Below are 20856 nucleotides of genomic sequence, written 5' to 3'. Positions count from 1 at the left end.
GGGCTCCAAACCAAATGTCATACTAACTCAAAAACATCATATGGACTTACTCATGTAATCAAATCATCAAAATAACCTCACGAACATCAAATTAAATCTCAAGATCAATGAAATTTTCTCAAAACTTCTTTAAACATAAATTTTGCAATTCAAGTCCGAATCACGTCAAATGACATCCGTTGTTTTACCAAATTCCACAGACACGTCTTAAATCATATATAAGACCTGTACCAGATGCCGGAACCAAAATACGGGCCCGATACCATCATGTTCTAATCAAATTTCATTTCAAATTTCCTTGAACAATTTCAAAAAACAATTTTCTTTAAAATTCATTTCTCGGGCTTGGGACTTCGTAACTCGATTCCGGGCATACGCCCAAGTCCCATTTTTTCCTACGGACCGTCCTGGACCATCAAATCACGGGTCCGAGTCCGTTTACTCGAAACATTGACCGAAGTCAAATTAACTCATTTTATAACCAAATTTTACCATTTTTCACAGAATTTCATATTTAAGCTTTCCAGCTATGCGCCCGGATTGCACACGCAAATTGAGGTGACTCTAAATGAGGTTTTAAGGCCTCAGAACACAATTTTATTTTTAAACAAGTGATGACCTTTTGGGTCATCACATAATGATAATAGTAGTAGTAGTAGTAGCAATAATAATAATAATAATAATAGTAATAGTAATAGTAATAGTAATAGTAATAGTAATAGTAATAGTAATAATAATAATAATAATAATAATATAATAATAATAATAATAATAATAATAATAATAATAATAATAATAATAATAATAATAATAATAATAATAATAATAATAATAATAATAATATAAACAAATAGCAATGATGGCAACAAGAATCAATCAATGATATAAACAATAAGGCAACAAGAACACCATAAATATTGCTCAATCGTATAAGGAACACAAATACAACCAATCAATCAAGTCCCTCAAATATACGTCTTTCAAATGTAAGCACTTCAAGTATAATATTTCAAATATTTGAAATAAATTTTTTAGAATACGATACTTTCAAATAAATATATATTTTGAATATACTCCATTCAAATAAATATCTTTCGAATATAATTATTTCACATAAATACCTTTCAACTATAATTCTTTCAAATAATATTTTTGAATAAAATTCTTTTAAATAAAAGTCACCTTGTGACACCTCATTTCGAAATCATAAAACATGGGTCTCAGCCAACTTCCATATTTTAGTAACACGGGTCTTAACCCACTTTCATATTTTACGGCACCTCGTGCATATATATAATATCACATTTGCACGGACAACTCACGTGCCAATAACATCATTCGCCCGGCAATAGCCACGGGCTCACAATTTTAACATGGATCAAATAATTATCAAGTTTATCAGATAGCTTACCAAAACAATAAAGCAAGTTGTGTAAGGTATAAAAATAACAACCACAACAACAATACATCAAATAGAGAAAATCAACAGGGGCACTCTTGAGTTACCGCTTCGTAGTCCCAAAAGTAAATATAAATAAACAGGGGCACTCCCGAGGTATCGCCTCATAGTCCCGAAAGTAAATATGCATCAATAGGGGCACTCTCGATGTCATGACCCAAATTATACTTTAAGTCGTGATGGCGCCCAACACCGTAGTTAGGCAAGCCAATCCTAACAACTAGCGAGTTTTCAATTATTGTATTAAACATTCCCAACATTTCCCTTAACTTATAATTAAATCAGTCGATAATTGTAAATTTCATAACAATATAAATACAACCCAAAAATGATAGTCTATTAATGTATGTGCCAGGAACTAGTATCACAAGTACTAGGGCAACTAGTAAAATGTGCAAAAGAATACACTATCCTACTCCCTAAAACAGAATAGACAGTACGTAATAATGGCAAAAGAAGAGAAACTCTGGTATGCTGCTGAACGGCTCAGAAGGGGGAAACTCACCGTGAGATCTCGATCAAGTATCAAAAACACGCGCTGGACTGATAGCTAGATGCACATGCCTCAGATCTTGTATATTTAAGTACAAAGGTGTAGTATGAGTACACAAACAACATGTACCCAGTAAGTATCCAGTCTAACCTTGAAGAAGTAGCGACGAGGGGTCAACTTGACACATACTAGGGTTAATAATAACATAATTTAAGTGTTACACTAAGCATGGATGTCATAAATTAATAATAGTTGATGACAGGAAGTGACAAGCTTTTTCATAAATAACATTTCAGTTAACAATCCATATTCCAATGCATTTTAGACAGTTCAAATCACAGAAAGTACCAGGCAAGTAGCATGCGCAAATAATGCCGAGGTCGTACAGCCCGATCTAACATAAAATAAAATATAAACTGTCGGAGGGTCGAACGGCACGAACCATAGATGCATCTATTACCCCGCTCACGAATCGTAAATGCGACGCGGTAAATCACAGTTAAACACATCAAACAATCAATCAATAATCTTATCAGAAGGCAAATTATCCAAAAAAGTGTAAAGTTTATCTTTAACGGTCAAGAAAACGATGTTTGACTTCCTAGAAATCCATTTGCCAAGTTCAATATGATTTACAAATTTTGAATTCACAATAGAGTTACAAATACAACAAATAAAGCATGTTTTTGGGTCCTAGACTACCCGGACTTATACATAATAGTAGCTACGCACGGACTCTCGTCACCTCGTGCGTACGTAGCCCTTGGAATTAGTGGAAAATATTCAATTATCTCTCCTATGGGGATAATTCCCTCATACATGATTATAAAGAAGACTCACCTTGACCCAAAACTTACTTCCAATAGCAAAAACACGCTCAAATCCTCAATTCGGAGCCAAACGATCCGAAACTAATCAAACAGGGTAAGAACTAATCGATACATACTCAAGAGTTCATATTCTATCTATTAAACTAATTTTCCAACACTAAATACAAGTTTCCTAAAATCCATCCGAGGGCCCACCTCCCCCCATTTCGGAAATTCTTGACGGAAGTTGTTACCCATAACCTAAGGATTAAGAATATTTGATTTTTACTTCACTCCATAAAATATTTCGTGGTAAAGTCTCATTTTTATCAAAACCCTAGGTTTTACTCTAATCCCATGATTCCTAAAAATATTTAGGTGCTAATCTACCCAAAACCAAGTATTAAACTCATATCAAGTAGGAGTAACTTACCTCACAATTGCTAGGTTGAAATCCCATCTTGGAAGCTCCCAAATCTCCTAAATAATGAGTGAAATGTGTCAAAAATGACACATTCTCGTATTAAATGAAGGCACTATCTTTAAGAAGTGTCCGCATCTGCGAACTTTGCTTAGGATAGCTGGGGGACGCTTCTACGGTACCGCTCCTCCGAAAAGGGAGCCACTTCTGCGGTTTCTGGTCTCCCCTAGGACCGCACATGTGATGGATGGACCACTCCTGCGGTCTCGCACCTGCGGTTATTCAGCAGCAGGTGAGATTATGACAGCAAACTGTAGCTTTAACTCTCTTTCAAGTTTTCTAACTCAACTCGAGCCTTGTCCAATTGACGCTCGTGGCCCCTACCCAAACATACTGACAAGTTTGAATTCATAAAATGGACTCACTCGAACCCTAGGAACGCCGGAAACAATGCTAAATCTATGAATTACCTCCTAAAACAATTGGATCAAACTTATGAACTTCAAGTTCTTCAATTCACATCCAATGCGTGCAAATCTTAAATGACAATACAGAACTATTCCCGGTGTTGGAATTCTATTCGGACGTCAATAACATAAAAACCCGCTCCAAACCAAATATTTAAGAACTTAGAAATCCTCAAGGAATCAACTTTCACTCTTAGGCGCCAAAACTCTCCCGGGTCATTCAAAACTCGATATGGGCATACGCCCAAGTCCGAAATCATCATACGAACCTGTTGTGACCTTCAAATTTGGATTCCCGAGGTCGTTTTCTCAAAATGTTGACCAAAGTTAAACTTGGCCTCTTAAGCCAACCATAAGGAACCAAGTATTCTGATTTCAACTCAAAATCTTCCAAATCCCGAACCAACCATCCTTGAAAGTCATAAATCAGTAAAAGCAAGTACGGAAAGTCTTATTTAGGGAAACAGGGTTCTAGAAAGCAAAACGAGCAGTTGTGTCATTATATTCTCCACCTCTTAAACAAACGTTCGTCCTCGAAGGGGTTTTGATTCATACCTAAAGTGCTGAATAAGTGCGGATATATGCTCTGCATGTCCTCTTCGGACTTCCTGGTTGCCTCTTCGATTGGTTGGCCCCTCCATTGGACCTTTACTACAAAAATCTTCTTGGATCTTAACTAGCGATCCTGTCTATCAATAATGGCAACTGGCTCCATCCTCATAGCCCAAGCTCTCATCTAGCTGAACAGTACTGAAGTCTAATACATAAGACAAGTCGGCGTGATACCTCCGAAACATAGATACGTGAAAAACTGGATGAACTCCCGATAAGCTGGGAGGTAAAGCAAGCTCATAGGCAACCTCTCTAACTCGCTACAACACCTCAAAAGGGCCTATAAAGATGGGGCTCAACTTGCCTTTCTTCCCGAATCTCATAATACCCTTCATCGGCGAGACTTTCAAAAGAACCTTCTCGCTGACCCTGAATGATACATCCAGCGTCTTCTAATTTGCATAACTCTTTTGTCTGGACTGAGCTATGTGAAGTCTCTCCTGAATCAAATTTATCTTCTCCAAGGCATCTCTCACCAAATTTGTACCATTAGCCTTTCCAGTCTCAAAAAACCTGATAGGAGAACGACATCACCGACTGTATAAAGCCTTAAATGGGGCCATCTCGATGCTGGATTGGTAAGCTGTTGTTGTATGCAAACTCCACTAAAGGCAAGAACTGATCCCACTGCCATCCAAAGTCAATCACACATGATCTAGGCATGTCCTACAGAATATGAACTGTATGCTCCAACTGCCCATCGGTCTGCGGGTGAAATGCTGTGCTGAGCTCTACCTGGATCCCCAACTCACTCTGTACAGCTCTCCAGAAATGGGAAGTGAACTGAGGGCCTCTATTTGTTATGATGGAAATAGGCACACCGTGCAACCGAACTATCTACCGAATGTAGATCTGAGCCAATCTCTCTGAAGTATAAGTAGTCATTATCGGAATGAAGTGTGACGACTTAGTCAACCTATCGACAATGACCCAAACTGCATCAAACTTATACAATGTCTGTGGAAACCCAACAACAAAGTCCATAGTAATGCGCTCCTACTTCCACTCTGGTATAGGCATCTACTGAAGTAGGCCACCTACCCTCTAGTGCTCATACTTAATCTGCTGGCAATTCAAGCACCTAGCCACGTACTCAACTATGTCTTTCTTCATTCGCCGCCACCAATAATGTTGCCTTAGGTCACGATACATCTTCGTAGCACCTAGATGAATGGAATACATCGAACTGTGTGGCTCCTCTAGAATCCTCTCCCTCAAGCCATCAAAATTAGGAATTCATAGGCGACCCTGGAGTCATATTGTACCATCCTCGCAAATAGAAATCTCCTTGGTACCACCCTGCAACATCGTCTCTCTAATAATTGCCAAATGCGGATCATCGAACTACCGAGCCTTGATCTGCCCCAATAATAAAGACTGAGCAACAACACATGCAAGGAATCGACTGGGCTCTGAAATATCCAACCTCACAAGTCTGTTAGCCAAGTACTGAATGCCCAAAGCTAGTGGCCTCTCCTCTGCTAGAATGAATGCCAAACTACCCATACTCTTTACTTTCCGAATTAAGGCATATGCGGCCACATTTACCTTGCCCGGATGATAAATAATGGTGATGTTATAATCCTTCAGTAACTCAAGCAATCTATTCTGCCTCAAATTGAGATCCCTCTGCTTGAACAAATGTTGTAGGCTGCGATGATCAGTATAAACCTCATAGGATACCCCATACAGATAATGCCTCCATATCTTAAGAGCATGAACAAACGCGACCAACTCTAGATCGTGCACATGGTAATTCTTCTCATGAATCTTTAGCTGACGTGAAGCATATGCAATACTCTCCCCTCCTGCATCAATACACATCCCGAGCCAATACATTTATCGTCGCAATACACCATATACATCCCCAAAACAGAAGTCAACACTAGAAGCGGTGTTGTAGTCAAGGTCTGTCTTGAGCCTTTGGATGCTCTTCTCATAATCATCAGACCGGCGAAAAGGAGTACCCTTCTAGGTCAATCTAGTCAAAGGTGATGCAATGGATGAAAGCCCTACATTAATCAGCGATAATAACCTACCAACCCGAGGAAGCTCTGGATCTCGATCACTGAAGTAAGGCGTGGCCAACTCTAAACCGCCTCAATCTTCTTGGATCCACCTTAATACCCTCTCCTGACACAACATGCCCCAAGAATGCCACTGACTCAAGCCAAAACTCACACTTGGAGAACTTAGCATATAGCTTCTGCTCTTGCAAGGTCTGAAGCACTACTCTCAAATATTGCTCATGCTCCCCCAGGCTACGTGAGTATATAAAGATGTCATCAATGAAGGCTATAACAAAGGAATCAATATAAGTCCTGAATAGGGGTGTGCATTCAAATCAGTTTATCGATAAATCGAATCGATTATTTGTTATCGGAATCGAAATAAAAAAAATCGAAAAATCGAAACCTTATTGAAACGATAACGATAAGCATATGTACAAATCGATAATCAATAAGTAATTATCGATAAGGGTCAAAATCGAATCGATAAATCGAATGCACACCCCTAGTGTAGACACTTGTAAAATGAGTAATTACCTATTTGTATAGATTAATTAATTTATCACAAATATCTTATAGCTAATCTATAGGGGTATTATCACTTTTAGCCTACGCCAGATATTTCGTAGCAAAAAAAGTGTATAAAATTTATACTATAATTTTTTAATATAACATACATAATGTATATATATTCCGCTACTATTTTGAAAGCGGCTATACAATATCATTTTCCCTAATCTATATAGAATGCGTCACCAATAAGATATACTAAAAAGACAAAGAAATATATTTTTTCTTTTTACCCTTATTCTATAATACCCTTTCCTTTATCCTAAGTTCCTAATAAGGAATGATCATATTTAAAGATCAAGAGAATGAAGTTCAAATTAATGGAAAATAGAATTAGCCGTGATGATGTATTTTGTTTTGTTTTGTTTTTTTATACCGTTGGAGTGTTGGTGGCATACATTTGATCTATTATTTTAGTTTTGTTGCATGTGCTTGTTGACACAATTTTTATGTTATAAACGGTGTTTGTCTTATTTTAGCTTCTTTTTGTCCATATTAGTTAGGCGCGTTTATAGCGATTTACTTTCCGTGGGATCCCGCAAATTTTCTTATTGGTGTAATCGAGAACCGAATCGATAAGCCCCCAAAATCGATAAATCGAAATCGAAAAAATCGAAACCTTATTGAAACGATAATGATAAGCATATGTATAAATCGATAATCGATAAGTAATTATCGATAAGGATCAAAATCGAATCGATAAATTGAATGCACACCCCTAGTCCTAAACACCCTATTTATCAAGTCCATAAACGCCGCTGGGGCATTAGTCAAGCTGAAGGACATCACCAGGAACTCATAATGGTCATATCTACTACGGAAGGCAGTCTTTGGGACATCTGAGTCCCGAATCCTCAGCTTGTGATACCCTGATCTCAAGTAGATCTTAGAAAACACCCTAGCACCCTGCAACTGGTCGAACAAATCATCAATGCGCGGCAACGGGTACTTGTTCTTGATAGTAACCGTGTTCAACTGGTGGTAGTCAATGCAGATCCATATGGCCCATCGTAGTCGAACTCCGGAATCAACCTCGAGGCCACGATAATTGGCCCATCGGTTTGATTATAGTTTTCACCTTAACTCTATTTCGTTTCTAAACCTCACACGCTTAGCACCAACTACTTAACAAACTAGCATAAAAATAGATCACGTATTTTTAGTGTCCCATCAACAAATTTAGTTGTTATTACCATTTTCATAGTAAACAGTTTGGCGACCACCGTGGGGCTAAAGTTAATAGTGATTATTTTCTTGCTGGTTTTACTGCATAATGCAAGTTACCTTTCACGCTTTTTCTTGTCCAAGATCTTCGATTTTAGGTCAAAATGTCCAACTCGGTAAATAGAAATGAAAACAACAATCTTGAGGACCATGGGGAAAACGGCATGGCTATTCCAGGTGTTGTTGTGCCACCACAAAACCCTAGGAATGTGCCAGGGCCAATCCCCATGAACGCGGTCTCACACGATGCCCAGCACATCGATATAAGCTCCCACACTGATAGGAGCATGCACCGAGGGGATCAACAAGAAGCACAGGAAACCCCAATTAGGGAAGAACTTGAGGTTAGCCTTCATGTTATTTTTGAAATGTTGCAGGCACAACCACTAGCTATTGCTCAGCTGCAAAGTCACCAGAAAATTCCTAGCATGGTAGCACGGGGACAACTCCCCCAGCCGAACAGGTACTTGATAGGTCGAGTAATAACGGGTCGATAGCTGACCTTGTCATCGTAAAACTGCTCGAGGATCTCACCAAAAGGATCGAATCAGGCGAAAAAATGATAGAAGCTAATGACAAAAGGTCAAAACTTACAACTCCCGGGTCGACCAGATTTCGGGCGCACCCCCAGTCCTGAAAGGTGTAGATTCAAAGAAGTTCACACAAAGACCGTTCCCTGAGGAAGCGACCCCAAAACCCATTCTGAAGAAGTTATGAATGAAGCAACTCCCAAAGTACAACGGGACCTTGGATCCCAATGAACACGTTACTGCCTATACCTACGCAGCAAATGACAATGGAATAAAAAACAACGAGATCAAATCTGTATTACTAAAGAAGTTTGGGGAAACACTCTCGAAGGGGGCCATGATGTGGTATTACAACTTAGCTCCTAACTCCATAGACTTATTCTCCATGCTATAAGACTCCTTCATAAAGGCACACACCGGTGCCATCAAAGTAGCAATGAGGAAATCCGATGTTTTCAAGATTAAGCAAAGAGGGAACGAGATGCTGCGAGAATTCGTATCTCACTTCTAAATGGAATGGATGGAGCTACCTCCAGTATTTGATGACTAGGAGGTGCAGGATTTCACTCAAGGTCTAAATGAACGAAGCTCGGTGGATTCAAAACAATTGAAATAGAATTTGATCAAGTATCCAGCTGTGACTTGGTCGGACGTCCACAACCGGTATCAGTCAAAAATCAGGGCCGAAGATGACCAATTGAGATCCCCCTAGGGCTTATTATACCCAAGCAGGCTCCTAGCAAAGGAGCCAAAACCAAACAAAGAAAGATATCAGTTGTACATCGAAGAAAGAAGGAACGCCCCGAGGCACAACCCACATCGCAATGTTCGGAGGATACACCAAGGACAGGATCCTCAGGGACTCATCAATAAAGCTAGATTCGATAGGAACATGGGCCAACCGAAGTACCTCACTTATCAGAATACAACTTCAACGTCGATGTGTCGGACATCGTATTCGCCTTCAGCAAAATCATAGATGTCAAGCGGCCCAGACCAGTACAATTGGATCCTTCACAAAGAAATCATAATTTAGTGTGCGAGTTTCATAACACGCACGGACATAGGACTGAGGATTGCCACCAACTCCGGGAAGAGGTAGGCAGACTACTCATAAAGGTCACCTCGGAGAATTCCTTAGCGACCGGGCCAGGAATTAGTTCCGAGAAAGAGAGGCAGCCAGGAAGAATGAAACAAACGAGCCACAACATGTCATCCACATGATCTTGGGAGGCATCGACGCCCCACAGGAACCCATGATGAGAAAGACAAAAATATCCATCACTAGAGAAAAGTGAACCCGGGGTTGTATACCCGAGGACACCCTCACATTCAGCGAAAAGGACACCGAGACCTTGTTTCAATCGTACAATGACGCACTGGTAATCTCTTTCCTTGTAAATTATTTCTAAATAAAACGTGTACTCGTGGATCTAGGTAGCTCGACCAACATTATTAGGTCTAGGGTGATAGAGCAGCTTGGACTTCTTGACCAAATCATGCCCGCCACTCGAGTTCTCAACGAATTCAACATGGTAAGTGAAGCAACAAAAGGAGAAATCACCCTCCCGGTGACCGTGGTCGGCACGACCCAAAATGCCAAATTCCATGTCATCGAAGGAGACATGAGATATAACGCCCTATTCAGACAGTCGTGGATACACTGTATAAGGGCTCTCTACACCAAATAATGAAATTCCCAACAAAGGAGGGGATTAAAACCATCTACGGGGAACAACATGTGGCAAAAGAAATGTTAACGATGCACGACGTGGCACCAACACTCACTTCTCCGTTCTCAAAAGAGCCACACCTTCTGTTAAGCCCAAGTAAGCAAAGTGGAGGACCGTACCGCATCCTCTTCTCGAGTGATTAGGACATATCGGTCCTCAAAATATCGCCAGTGCATCTCACACTAAGGTATGGCCATCTCCCTTTTCATTTCATATTTTAGACTAACCCTTATGCAGACGCCCGATCGAAGCAGTCAGAGCATTAACCTAGTTCAAAGACCTTAGGGTTTTAAAGAGTCCATTGCACTCTTTTCCTTCGACCGAGTTTTTGTCCCAGAAGGGTTTTACAAGAAAGGTTTTTAACGAGGAAACAACTGCATGCTACGTAAGGGAAACTCAACAAGTGATCGAGGCTTCTTTTGCAACCAACCTCGAACACAGGGGGGCATCCCACCCCGAAGGTCATCCACTCGGAAAAGTCAAGAGACGCCGAGTTGGGTCCCCGTAGGAAAATGATATACTGGGCCAAACGGTCAAATAAACCACGTCCGTATAGCCGGTCCCCCGACGACAAAAACGTGTACACTTGCACCAAATAATTGAAGAATATTTTTAATCGAAGCATCTCACACTCCAAAAGAGGCTCTACACCTTCACAAAAACAACTCCTCCGCCGAAAATGTCCCGAACACTCGGGGACTGGCGTCAACAATTCAACACCTAAACGGCCTTCGGGTCGGGACTCTAAAATCATAAGACCTCAGATAAGGCAACACAGAAATTGCAAAACATATCCAACGCCGAAAGTACCCCGAATACTCGGGGACTGGCGTTAAAATCTCAAAAAATGCCCAACCTAAGGGTCGGGATCTCCAAAATCGTATGCCCTCGATGTGGAAATGCAAAGTCTGCAAAAAATGGCTCCCGAGTCAAGAAACTCTCGACGACTCGGGGCTGCCGTCAAGTGCCACCTCCATTGACTTGTCAAACCCCAAGGCCATAAGACCCCGAGCGGGCAGCTCAGTCTTGTAAGACCTATATAAGGCAGCGATCACATCTGTAAGACCTCAAGCAAGGCATGAACAATACTTGTACCAAGCATCCGAAAACTATAAGACCTCAAAGGCATGAAAAATTTGTAAGACCTTACTAAAGGCATAAACCCGATCTCAAAGTTTCGCCTATATATCGAACTTGTAGACCCTTTAAAAGGCATACCCTCAATATAGATGCTGAAACTATCTCATTCGGGACCAAAATAGCTCCGGCCAAGACACAACACGGCTGTACCAGCCAAACTAATGCAACTCGGGGATGCTCGACTATCATTACAAAATCACAGGCCATTACATTAAATCTATTTCAGAAAGAACCAGTTAGACAGGCTACTCTCGGCATAGGCAAATGAGCTTCAACTATGTAAGCTCCAAATCACAAGGCTTCGAGCTACTCAGCTTCCAAGCCAAACCTCCCGAGGTGCTCAAACATCGCCGCAAGTTTCTCAAAATCGAGGTTCTCCCCGAACCGACGACGAGCCATGCAAAAATCACTTCAAAATCCCTTAATGGGAGGAAAATAAAGCCTATATAAAAGGTCGCATCAACCAAGCGCGTAAGAGCCGTAGTCGCTTGCTTAATGAGCCTTATGGCCTCATACACAAAAGGTCGCATCGACCAAGCGCATAAGAGCCACTGTCGCCAGCCTAAAAATCTGGAAACTTGAGGGTCAAAACGAGCTCGAGTCATAACCCAATTAGGAGAAGAAACCCAAAATAGTTAACTATATATGCCTAAGGGCAAATCGTAAGAGAAATTGTTGTCAACTTACATCTAAAGGCCGCAGCGGCCCAAAGCGTAAGAGCCATTGTTGCCAGCTTACATCGAAAGGTCGCACCAGCCCAAAGCGTAAGAGCTTTTATCGCCAGCTTACATCACAAGGTCGCATTGACCAAAAGCGTAAGAGCCACTATCGCCAACTTAAAATTTAGCCATTCGAAAGTCAAATAAGCCCGAGTCGATGCTCGACCAGAGGACTGAGCCCAGAACAGGTGGCCTAAAATATGCCCGAGAGCGAAAGTACGTGAGAGCCTACGGGCCAGTCTAGTAAGCCCTGGGGCCACATCACGACTCTAAAGATTCCTACCAATGTAAAAACTAGCTCTCCTGGTGGAAATCAAGACAGAAAAAGATACAAGAGAAATAAAGACGTGAGGTTTTCCTTCATACTCATACGTGAAAAAAAATGCAACCTCCAGCTACAAACACACTTTGAAAATGCTACATACAAGTGGAAAAATTTATGCCCCAAGGGTTATGGCCCGCCGACCTCATCCTCGCTCTCTTCACCATCAGGCAAAAGCAACCCAGCATCATGCTCGTCCGCACTGGCTAGCGCCAATTCATCCGAGAGGGCAAAAAACCTATCGCGAATCTCCTCGAGGGTCTTTCTTAGAGACTTGTAAAGAGCATATTCTTCAATCCTCCCTTCACGGTTGAGGATCCTTCTAAGCTCGGCTTGATCATCAATAGCATCCTTTAAATTGATCACCATCTCCGGGTTAGCCTTAGTCCGGCTCATTGCAGCTTCTGCCCGGGCTCCAACGATCTCAGCCCTAACTTTCGAGAGCTCGGACTCGAGATTTGCAATCATTTCTGTCTAAACCAAAGCATTGTCACGATCTAGGAAAAGCTGAACTTCAAAAGCATGAACTCTGGAAAGAGCATCCTTTCCCTCTAAAGTCTGAGCCTCCGTCTGGGCTTTTAGCTCATCATGCTCGCGCCTGTCCCGACCAACTTCATCTCAAAGGTGCTCCAATGCCTCCGTCTTTTCTTGCAACTAAACAAACTAAGCATTAGCCTCTGGAACCAGAAGGCAGAATGTACGCTCACCCAGGATGAAAAACTACTTGCTCCTTCTGGTGGTTCTCGTAATTCAAGCTCTAGCCCACCTCATAGTGCAAATGTACCAACTCGACTTCATTTTCATCATAAAGGAGCCTAAGGAACCTTTCCTCATCCAGAGCTTTCTGTAGCCTGGCTTTACAACAAAGCAGCCCGGACTTAAGCTTGTCAAATGCCTTCAAAAGAAATCTAATAAGGAAGGGAAGGCGCAAAACTCAAAAGGCTTGTGCTGAAACTCACCGCAAAGTAAAGTCGTTGGGCTTCCTCGAAGGCCTAGCGCACGCCTGCCAATATAGTCCCTATGGCCCTGAAAGAGCCAACTTCGGTTAAAGCTCGGTCGCTCGGTATATGCGACCCAGAGTTTCTAGTGTCTCCCGAAGTACTATCTGTGGGAAAAGAAGGTGACAACAATGGAGAACCCCTCTTTCCAAAACTAGAAGCTGCAGATGTGACAAGCTCGGATGATGTTTCCGCTTTGAAGCCCCGATCCCACTCCGCCTTACTATGAATTCCATCCCCCTGTGAAAGCACCTCTCGTTCATTATTCCCGTTCTTCAGCCCGGGAATTAGCAACCCTTCCCCCTCTTCGAAGGAGCACGACCTCGCCTCGAGGGAATCCCCAGTGCCTGCAACAACAAGACTAATACGCGTAAAGGGGATATGCTTCTCCATATAAAATAAGGGACATGAAATAATAGCACAACACTCACCATGGTATTTTGCTTCACATTTGCCCCTGGGAAAAGCTTTCCGCTTGTGATCATCACAGTTCGAGCGGACTGCCAATTTTCGGACCCAATGTGTCAGAGCAAGAATGTCACTTGGTGCCCATGAAACCACTGCAGAGGAAGAATGGAAGGTACAGTTACGAAATAAGTTCTCGCTATAGGAAAATTTGAGGAAGCATGAAATGCACCACTTATGTGTATAATTCTATTCCTTAGGGAATGGCATGAGCTCTACGGTAATAATGTCAGCGGTCCACACTCAGATGAAATGAATCATCCATCCCCAACCTCTACCTTCCTCATCATTAATAACAAAGGGCGTGGTCGATCGACATCACAAGGTTAGCAGACCTCGATGGTGAAAGGGCCGGTACAACCTAATAATATGATTGAGCAAAAATTCAAGCCCCGCCTTCTCAATGAAAAATCTCACCATCAACACCGTTCGCCAAAACAACAGATGGACCTACGCAAGGTAACCCGATACGCTAAGTAGAAGTTGAGCAGAACCCTATCCAGGGTGCCCAATGTGAAAGGATACGTGTACACATTCAAAAACCCATCGGCATGGTTCGTGATGCCCTCACCCGGGGAAAATGCCGGTAACTTCAATTTCTCCCCCCATCCACATTATTTTTTCACTAACTCAAGATGTTTTTCCCCTATCAATGAAGTGGTCTTCAAGGCTTACTCTCGTTGATCCTGAAGGCTAGAGGCGGAGCTATCCTCTCCCTGTCAAACAAGCCTCGACATATCAGCCGTGGCGGTGATGAAATTAGAGAACTAAAAAGCAGGAGTATGTGTAGATGCGTTAGTGCTAAAGTGCCGAAAGGATGGCGCAGAAAAGGAAGGGAAATTGCTTAAAATGGTGGAACCCCCGAAAAGGCAGAAACAACCCTTTTTATATATAGAAAAAAACGGTAATGATTCGCCTGCCTCAAAGCCGGTTAAAAGCACTAACCGATGCCGCCTTTGCCAGTACCGAGGTGGTACCCGACCTCGAGGACCTCCATCAGAAAAAGGTCAGGCTCCAAGAAGCAAATAACACCTTCTCCAGTCCTGAGGTGGTTGCTGACCTCGAGGACCTCCATCAGAACAAGGTCAGGCTCTAAGAAGCCAATAACACATTCTCTAGTCCCGAGGTGGTACCCGACCCCGAGGACCTCCATCAGAATAAGGTCAGGCTCCAAGAAGCCAATAACACCTTCTCCAATCCCGAGGTGGTACCCGGCCTTGAGGACCTCCATCAGAATAAGGTTAGGCTCTAGGAAACCAATAACACCTTCTCTAGTCCCGAGGTGGTACCTGACCTCGAGGACCTCCATCAGAAAAAAAGACCTAGGATTTAAAAGGCCAACGATGTCATCGCCAGCCCCGAGGCAATATCCGACCTCGAGGATCTCCATCCAAAATATGTTAAGCTCTAAGAAGCCTTGAATAACATTACAGATATCGTCCTGAACCGGGCAGTCCCTCATCCGGGACCTATCTACAATGCCTTAAGAATTCATACATTAAGGTAATGACAAGTCTCCAAATGCCTCGGATCAACCCTCACTCGGGGACTGTTCTCGAAGGTCTAAAAGTTGAGTCTCAGTTTAGGGGGTCAAAACCTACTTCTTTTCGACTCAAAGTAGGGGTCCCAACGTCCCGAGGTTATCGGATCAATCAAGTTTGGCCTGAGGAATGGAAAAAGATCCATCGGGAAGACATTTTTATCAGCCAAAGGCCGGAAGGAATACTTGCATCTGGGTTCGGTATTAGCAACAATAAACAGAGTTGTGCACATAGAGTCTCCACAAACGCAACAGAATATGTCAAGCATCAAAGATAAAACTTGAGGAAATATCTTTGTATTCATGAATATTCAATTACAAAAGCCCACGAGGGGTCCTTACATAGAAACAAAAAAACGAGAAGATACATATGTAGTAAAAGCCTGGAACCAAGTCTACTATTGAAGGTTCATTACCAGTAGCAGCATCTCCGAGCAACGCCCCTTCGAGCATGTACCCTCGGTAGTGATACCTTCCATCGTCACTTTTTCTAGGTTCCCAGCTCAATCCCACGGAGAAATATCTCCAAGGGCGAAGATGAAGAAGAGGAAAGCGGGCCCAAAACTTACCCCTCAATCCCAATCGGGCCCAAAACTTACCCAGTCCAAATCTATAACACCCAACCCAGCCTCAAATCCTATCAATCTTGGTCGTTGATCACATAGATCAATGGCCACTATTGCCCCTTAATTTTTTTTTTAGTTCCAAATGACCCCTAAACCCGGCCATTCTCACCCAAACAGCCGCCCTAAAATCCCTTTCCCCTCCAATGCTCTCAAAACATTAGGGTGATGAAATTTGAATGGTTTTCCATTGTTTCTAAACTAGGGTTTCCTAAATTTTTTTTCAAAACATTTGTTAAGTTTGAGTGTTTAATCTTTTATTTGTCATGTGTTTTAACCGATTTTATATGATGCTCTAACCCTAACTCGTTTATGCTAAAAACTATTTTTCAACATTTTGTTTGGCTTCTGAGTTACTTGTGTACCGACTTTGTCTTATGCTTTGGTTCCTATGATTTTTCTTTAGCCTAATTAGATGTCTTGTGATTTTTATCCTAATATGCATCTACTAGGGTTCTTGGTTCGATTCCTTACTGATCCTATGTGTCTATAGTCATTTTTGCCTATTCATGGTAAACCTATATTTTCACCCTTTAATCAGTGTTGATTTGAATTCCTGATTTATCAATCTGTTTCCTGATTGTTCCTTTCTTGCCTTATTTAAAAATTATCTGCGATACTTGCTGACTCTTTGCATGATTCTTTCCTTAATTAAACCCTTGACTCTCTATTCTGAAGTTCTTTGTTTTAAATTCAACTTCTTTCCTTAATAAGATCTCTGATTCTTACTTCTTTACTCGGTCTGATTGAACATGTTGCCTTAATTAGTTCATGTCATTACCGTTGGTTGATTATCCTTAATTAAGGGAGAAAACTATACTGAATCTTCGTGTAATTGATTATGAAATTCCTTAATTACTGATTGTTGATTGCTTTACCTTATTTGCTCTACTCTTGAGCTACTATATAAACTCCCTTTATTTTAACCTCTAGACACGAACACTAGTTCCTCCACACTCTTACATTCTCAAAAACTCTCTATTCTCTTCTGTTACTTGTAGTTTTCACTAATCTAACCGGCTGTAAGCCAAGGCTGGCTATTTGCACCATCTCCACTCTATACTCTGTATTCCCTCCTTGACTAGTATGTCTGATTCAATTCGCATTCCAAAACTATGTGTTTTCTTTGTTGCTGCAGTTCATTAGTTGTTATTTCCAGTTCTATTTGCAATTCTACTGTCATATGCTCAATGTGTAACCAGCATGTTTAGATTACACTGTATAATTAGTGTATCACTTAGCATGTTTAAGTTTGTTTTGCTAAATGCTATAACTAGTATACTGTTTAGCATGCCTAATCCTGCTTTAGATAATTGCATGAATCCTATTTGTTCACTAGTATGTCCAAGCTGCATTGTTTGTTTACTGTCTCACCCAGCATGTCTAAATTCTTCTTATTCTGTATGTAATTAGTATTTCTAAAACTTTGAATGCTTCATGAAGTGCTTGTCTAGTTTGTTCACCTAAGTCTTACCTACTCTACTTCACTAATGAAATCCTGTTAAGACATTTAGCCCTTTCAAAGGTACTCTAGTTGTGTGTATTGGTCATGTCTAAGACCTACGTGTTCTCAACATATCGTTGTAAATAACTTGACAATTCCACAACTTCTTGAGGAATCTGTGTATTTGTTTGTTATCACTAAGGTGCATTCTAGTGTCCCCTACCCCTTTCTCCTTATGTGAAGTCTGTTCCTAAAGTGTTTTCTGAAGTTGTTCTACGACTGATATTCTGATTTCAAGATGTTCTTTTTAATGCTTTCCCAACTACTATTTTCCTCAAACTAGTACTGGTTTCAAAAAATCTTCTCACTTCTAAGACCCTTCTCTACACTATTAAAAATTATGCAGTCCGACTTACTCTTACTTCATTAAGTCCTGCTCCTTTGGTATGTGTACTACTTAGAGGTCCCTGAGATCTCTTTGAACTCTGGCATATCAGGGCTGACACTTCCACACTACACATAAATCAATTCTTATTTGAGAAAGGTCTGGGTGTGAGCACTGCCCGGGATCCTTGAGGTCCTGAAGAAACTCTGAAACACCTAGACATGAGATTGACTAGGGAACTTTGAGTACTTGAGACTACTAAAGGCTTGGAAATTACTTTGGTCCTACTTCAGACTCCCTATATATTAATTTATATTTATGATTATGTAATCCATTCAATTCTTGGTCTGTAATAATTAATTGTAAACAAATATTGGGTTGACTAGTGAAAATGGAGGGTAGTTGTATATTGTGGGTAAAGTTGGGTAGATAACATGCCTATAGGATTTATTTTGATTTACATGTGTTGTGTTAGACAACCTGCCTATAGGATTCTTGGTTGAAATGAACTCTACCTGCTCCATTTTATATAATTAGATATCATGCCTATAAGGTGTAAAGTAAGTGAGGTTCAGTTTCTATTACAGCATGTATTCAAATTCAATCTCCTTAGAAATCATGCCAATAGGATTTAAAATCAGCTTTAATAGAAATCATGCCTATAGGATTTAAAATCAGCTTTAATAGAAATCATGCCTATAGGGATTTCGCTTTGGTCAAATAAGTTCTGCTTGCTTCACCTTATGTTTAATTAGAAATCATGCCTATAGGATCTAAAACTAGTTTAGTTAGACCTAAAATCAGTTTAACTTTTAACTCATGTTTGTAGATTCTGAATCGGTTTAATTAACTAATCTATTTGTTTCTTTAATAAGTTTTTAACACAGCATTAATTAATATTACTAAAGAGCATGCCTATAGGATCCAAATTACCCATTTAAAATTATTTACTGTCTCATTGCATTCCTGATTAATGATTAGATACCATGCTCATAGGACATCACTATTATATGCCTAGGAAAGCCTGTAGGGCGACTAAAATTCTGTAATTGTAAAACTACGCCTTGTATTTGTAACTGCTCATGTTTCAATACGTTTAAAAAGAATCAGTAGGCAAATGGATTAAGTTCTTTTACACTGTGGTACTAACTCAATACTACATATTCACTGCTCACCTAGATATCCTGTTCTAGAGTTCCTCTTAAATATCTGAACACTGTTGTTTGAGACGTGCACTTACTTGTTCTGTTTGTAGAGGAAAAATGTGAGCCTTTAATTGTTCTCTCTTTAATGCAGTCCTAATTATTTTTTGGTTGACGCCTAGATTTTCCTCCTTTAAGTACCTTAGGATGGTCTGGAACTACCTAAATTAGAGGGCCTAAATACCTCCAGGGCCACAAGGAAGGGACGAGCAGTGCACGCATAGGATATCATTCAAGATTGCTCGAACGCTTTAGGCTATGACCAAGGAAAGGGAATTGGGTAGTAAGGATATGATGACTACGCGCTAATGTCACATGTATCACCTCATTGAGGAGTGATTAGCGGGAATTGCATGGGTATGATCCTATAGGCTAACCAACCTAGGACCCCTCTTTCCCAATTCCTATGTGTTTTAAATGAACTTCTTTTTCTTTACGTATATATAGGCAAGTTGTTCAAACCTCTCCCTTTCTTCCCTTATCTGAATCGTACATATGTTTAGAATGTGAAAAACTGCCTTTATTTGCTTCCATTACCTGAATCATACATGTGTTTAGAATGTGAAAACATACCTTTATTTGAGAATATGTGTCGAAATTTTTTACTTGTAAAAGGACGAATTTACATTGTTTAAGTTCAGCCGGGACCCACCGTTGTGGACCGCGAGGGATGTCTAACACCTTACCCTCAAGGTTATTTTGAGCCCTTACCCTACTCTCTGGTGATGCAAACTAGTTACATGAGTTAACCGCTCTAGGTGCCCCAACGCACCATAACCCGTTAGGTGGCGACTTTTCAATTGCCCAAATCCAAAAGGAAACGAGTTCTTCCCAATATCGACGCCCCCTTTTTCCTAAAGAGAGAAATCGGGTTTACGACAATATGGACAAAACAACTCTTATTCCCCTTTCGAGGAATCAGTTTATAGAATTTAAAGAGTCGCCACCTAATGATTATAGTGCATTAGGACACTTTAAAGAAGATAAGATTTTTTGAAAAATAAACCAGAGTTCGGGTAAGGGCTTGAGATTATTTCGAGGGGAAGGTGTTAGGCACCCCTCAAGATCCACTGGTGTGGTTCCTGGCCATGCTTAATTATGACTTTAAGAAGAGTAGGAATAAATAAGCAAAGTTTGCACATAACACATTGAAAAATTTTGAAAGAAGAAAGACACAAGTGATTTTGAAAGGAGAAAGCTTAGTTGAAGAAAACATTAATTTAAGAAAACATCAATATCTAAAGAAGGAGAAAAGGGGTCCTAGGTTTAAATATAATATGGATCACTTCAATGCAATATCCAGCAATCACTCCTCAGAAGAGGGGTCGCACATGATATTAGCGCATCGGTCATCATCTCCATATTCTACCCTTCCCACCTCGTCAAGGTATTAAACGCGATTAGTCTCATTTGCTTATTGCATGCTAATATCCGTCCCGACCTATTAGTCCCGGGGTATTTGGACTTCTAATCCTAAAAGGAGAGAAGGGGGTAAGGGCATATATGGAGTTTAAAGGTAAAAATGCTAAGGCGTCAATCGAAAAACAAATAGCACATAAGGGGAGTAAAACAAACATACAAAGGCTGCACATAAAACCCCTTAAGCCATACAACAATTAGTTTAGCATGACTTGCAATTACTGATTTGGTCTTAAGATTAAAACTGACAGTGGACAGATTAGTTTAACACA

Source organism: Nicotiana tabacum, chromosome 11 (assembly GCF_000715075.1).
Source record: "Nicotiana tabacum cultivar K326 chromosome 11, ASM71507v2, whole genome shotgun sequence".
In the NCBI taxonomy this organism is placed as follows: Eukaryota; Viridiplantae; Streptophyta; class Magnoliopsida; order Solanales; family Solanaceae; genus Nicotiana; species Nicotiana tabacum.
This window is presented reverse-complemented; position numbering follows the sequence as displayed.